The sequence below is a fragment of the Pinus tabuliformis genome, chromosome 2_2 (genome assembly GCF_031772625.1).
Source record: "Pinus tabuliformis cultivar Carrire ecotype Pingquan chromosome 2_2, CPIR1, whole genome shotgun sequence".
NCBI lineage: Eukaryota > Viridiplantae > Streptophyta > Pinopsida > Pinales > Pinaceae > Pinus > Pinus tabuliformis.
The window spans coordinates 726,933,307-726,938,415 of NC_142300.1; positions in this window are offsets into that span (position 1 = coordinate 726,933,307).

Sequence of the window (5,109 nt, forward strand, 5' to 3'; positions counted from 1 at the left end):
GTGTCACAAGAAAGTAAAGGACATGAAGAATTCACTATGGACATTAAACAAAATATTTGTGCACATGTAAATCTCTATGCATTGTAAATTCCTTGTATTAAATGTAAACAACCAAATTGAACAGGATTAATATCACAAATATTTTGAAAATTAACTCACATTCACATTTAACATTTATCATGTGTTCTTCAAAGAAAGTACCTAAACTATGCATGAATAATCTTTAAATTTAGCTCATATTTGTGTCAAACTCGAAATATGTTTGGCAATTTGAGTTAGCTATAAAACTATTAGGCCTTAAATGTATTTTTTTTCGGTTGCATTTCCATTGATCCTAATTTGGAGCATTCATAACCCTTGGGTTTGACATGAAGAGTTTAAGATATGGAAAATGGAGGGAAAAGGGAGAACAGATCCTGCCCAGTTTTAAGGAGCAATTCAAATTCCTTTAATTCATTCAAAACCTGATGGGTAGCCGATTAAATAAGAATTTAGTCATAAGAATACACAAAAGCCTAAGAAAAACATTTTCTTGTAAAACCCTTGTAATAAATATCAAAGTTAAGATACTCTTCAAACAACCTTGATAAATCTTACAAAACCAAAATAAAGCATCCTATTGGTGCCAAATTTTATTTCAGTTAAATATTCCCATACAATTCACATAGAATTCACATAACAAATAAGGTTCATAATTGAAAATTCCATGAAATTGCATAAAATTGTATCCATATTTGAAAAAATTCAAAATATGAGATGAGTATGAGAAAATACATGATAAGGAGGTACAGACAACCCAAGATTTACTCTAGAATTTTTCCCTTAGAATTGTTTTTAAACCTCCCAACAATTCACCAAAAATTTATACAAAGTTTCCCTACAACCCAAGATTTCCCCCACCCTTAATTTACAAAAATGATGCCTATCTATAGGAACTTAAGAACTTAGACTCTACCTAAAATAACTAGTGGTATTTGAAAAACCACTAAGATTTGTTACAAAATTTCCAGTTGTACTATGACTAACTTATTCTAGAAGTTTCTTGAAGAATCTTGTAGCTTGTGAGTGGGATCCTTCAAATTTGACTTTAATAACCTTTCATTCTCTCTCTTGGTTAGCATTGCGATTTCTCTCTATCTCTTATTGGGTGTTGCCTGGGTCAGACACTACCACCACGACTCGCTACCGACAATGTTGAAAATGGTGTTGACGGTATCGTTACTCTTGTTGGTGGTGTCAATTGCTGAAGTCACACTTGTTGTTGTGCCTGTTGTTGCAGTGGGGACTTCGAGCTTGTGCCTACCTCTACTAACATTTCTTTTGACTCTAATTTGATTGCCCTTCAATCAGTTTATCTATACACGTCCATTATTCTCTTATATTCTTTCCCTACTAGAACATCACATGATTGTACCTCTGTTATTGATCCTTCCATAGTCATGATGGGATCATAGTCCAGTCCCCTCTGCTCCTTAAAAAGGACCTTTTGTATGAACACAATCTCAAAATGTTCTTTGTGTAGGTTCACAATACCTTTCTCTTGAAATGTATGGTTATCTTCTTCAAAGTCTCTTTAATTATCCTTAATGACTCTCAAGACATTTATAAAAGGCTCTTTGGGGTACAAATTTCCATGTTCATCGAAGAATGGTGGAAAATTATTCATGTATATCTTCTCACATTTACTTTTAAACTCTTGTATTTATGAATTTTTCTTAGTTTTTTCCTTTATGACTTCTTCTTTGGTCATGTGATTGAGAAAATCTATGACTATTTTGGCTTTATGTGGGATCTTCCTAGTATTTCCTTTGAGCATACCTATCTCTCTACAAGTTACCTTCACAATCTCAATCTTCTCCCGCATCAACTCTAAATGCTACCAATGCTTATTTAGTAGCCTTATGATGTTTTCTCAAATGATCTTCTTGTTTGTTTTGATAGATATTTTTTTGGAATTTTATCTTCCTTAAAGCACTAGCTAGAACTCTAGTTTTTTTATGGATTCATTTACCCAACAAAGTTCTACCTCTACTATTTCTAGCTTCTATCTTAGTTTTGGAGAGGAAGATTGTGATCCTTCAAAGGATCTCCAATTTTTTGATATATTCCTTTGCCCAACAGAGTTATACCTCTACTATTTCTAGCTTCTATCTTAGTTTTGGAGAGGAAGATTGTGATCCTTCAAAGTCCTCCAGCGTGGTCCAAGTGTCCATTTTATTAATTAGGGTGTGAAAGAATTTCCTTAACTATAGTGCCAACATGGGCAGGCCTTGCACGAACCTTTGTAGCATATGAGGTCATTTGGCGGCATCAAAGAGATAGACTTAGCATCTCGAAGTGGAAAAATGATGGGGCAGCACTAGCAGCACATGTCACATTGTAATAGGGACAAGGTGATGATAGGGTCTTTAAAACTTCATGCCTAAAGGTGATGGCCCAAGCTCGCATGATAGACTTAGGGTTTTCACCATAAGTAACACAATTTCAGCAGGAAAAAGGCTATATTTAGCTTAATAATACATGTACGAGGTTAATTTCATGAAATTTGGGAGTTCTTACATGAGCTAAGATGACCTTCTTTAAAATATTTCATATTTCTTCCACGGTGAGACCAAGTTTAAAAATGAGTTGAATTATTTCAAATTTCGGAGTGTGTAACCCTTGTTTAGGAGAATTGATGAACATGTTTGGCTTAAATCTTTAATTCACATTATTTTCATTCAACTTTTACCAAATTTGGCAACTTAGAGGTTACATGCATGTAGTTTGGAGCGTCTGCTAATTTACCCGAAATGGACCTCCTGTACTCTTTTTATAGTAGTCAACCCTTACCATGTGTGTAAATTTCCTTGGGCATGAAGGTTTAGGTGACATCATGATGATTTCAGTAAGGCATGGAGATAACCATGTGGCATGTTGATAGTACAGAGGACTCGATAGGTGTGACTTGTGGGATGACGGGAGAGTGGACGATAGGAGGGTCTGATTGTATAGGTTACATGGTTGATTAACATGAGTGTAGAAACATGTGCCAGTGCTTTGCATGGTATGAGAAGTGGTGTTTGGAACTCATGGAGGTATGTAAGGTGGATGAGGGGTTTCCACCTAGCACCTTTCGCACCCTTCCTTCACCATATCATTCGCATAGGTTTGTGCACGAAGCTCTGAAGACCATTAGATGAGAAGCTCCCAACACCATCTAATCTACTAACATGCAGTTTTTTCGAGGCTTAGATCATATCAGGTTGAAATGAGCTAGAGGTGGGACTAGGCCACATGAATGATGACTAGATGGGTAAAATGATGACATAGCAGATGAAAAGGTAAGTGATGTGGAAAGTGATGTGAGCACTAGTTGGTTTATAGAGGAGACATTTGGAGGGTGGACTGATAAGTGGCATGGAGATGGGCAATGAACTGGATGCCAATCTGGAGGGCCATGTGGTATTATTATGCACAAGTGGGAAACCAACATTTGAAAACTTTGGAGGCGTGCAAAGGACTTGAGGCACTGACACGTGGTCCTCTCCGCATCCTCCTACTACATTATTGGTCGTGTTCTTTTAGATCATGGAGTACTCCTGACTATCCAATCAACAGTGGCTTCCACCATTAGGTTTTGGATAGTGTGAAACTTCCTTAATGCCTACACCCACATTCTCTAGTGTGGCTTGTCCATGCTATGCATGCCCATGACACCCGATCTCTATGATTCATGGTGCGACATGTTGTGGTAGCATGCATCCATGATGGAGGAGTGGCATTGGAAGTATTACTGTGTCTCATGTGCTTGATATGAAACGTTGATTAACCTTGTGGCTTTGGGCCTAGGATTTTGTAGGTGGTTTCATTTTTTTTTCCAACACAAGTGATGTTTATACTGGGGTTAGAAAATAATCTCCTTCCAGTTTCTTGCATGGAGTACAAAGGACTAGAGGTCAATTTCATGGAAGGTGAGGTAGGTGTTAGGCCAAAAGGAGTTGATCCAATCAAGAAGTGAGTAATTGGGAGTAGGGAAAACAACTTATATCTATTGATAGGATAGTTGGTGTAGGCTCTTATACATGAGAGTGATAGCCAGAGAAAGATTTGGCATAAGAGGATGAGACACCTACACTACAAGGCTTTTTCTATGTTACAAAAGATTATTATAGGTTTTCTAGAGATCAAGGTGGAGAAGGATGGAGTGTACAAAGGGTTTTCCCTTGGCAAGAATTCCAAGTCAGTGTTTCCTCACAGTGAGGCCAAGTCCAAGGGCATATTGGACTTGGTGCATTCAGATATATTTGGTCCTATTTCAGTGGAATCAATATCAAGGTCTACCTACTTTACAACATTCATAGATGACTATCATTAGAAGACTTGGATCTACTTCATAAAGACCAAGGGTGAGGATTTTTGTCAGTCAAGAGTTCAGAGTTCTTGTGGAGAACTAGACCATGAAGAATATTAAGGTACTAAAATTTGATAGTGGGGGTGAGTATACCTCTAATGGTTTTCAATATTCTATAAAGAGGAAGGGATCAAGAAGGAACTCACTGTGCCTTACAACTCTCAATAGAATGGGGTTATTGAAAGGAAGAACGGGACCATAGTGGGAGAAACAAATGCAATGATCTATGATCAAGACTTTCCTATGTTTTTGTGGGTGGAGGTCTACAATACAACTATTTATTTGCAAACAAGAGTCCTCACAGAGTTTTGGAGGACAAGAATCCCGAGGAGATGTTTATAGGAGTGAAACCGAAGGTGATTCATCTATGCATCTTCAATAGTATTAGTTAGGTCCAAATTCCTAGAGAGAAGAGGACTAAGCTAGAGCCTTCAATCACTTGAGGCCTAACCTGTCACTTGAGTAGTCACAACCCAAGGGAATATAAGTCATAAAAATCACTTAGGGATCATACCTAGCCTAGGCCACACCAACCCTTAGGATGGCTAGATTTTTTCCCATGGAATTTCAAACCGACAAAATTTACACCACGATGTGCCTTAACAACAAATCCTATCACCATATGCTCTACTCCCCATGGGATAAATACTAGCGATTTTATTTTCACAACAATTCATAATTTTATTTAATAATTTTTTGGGAATAAAAATTGTTGA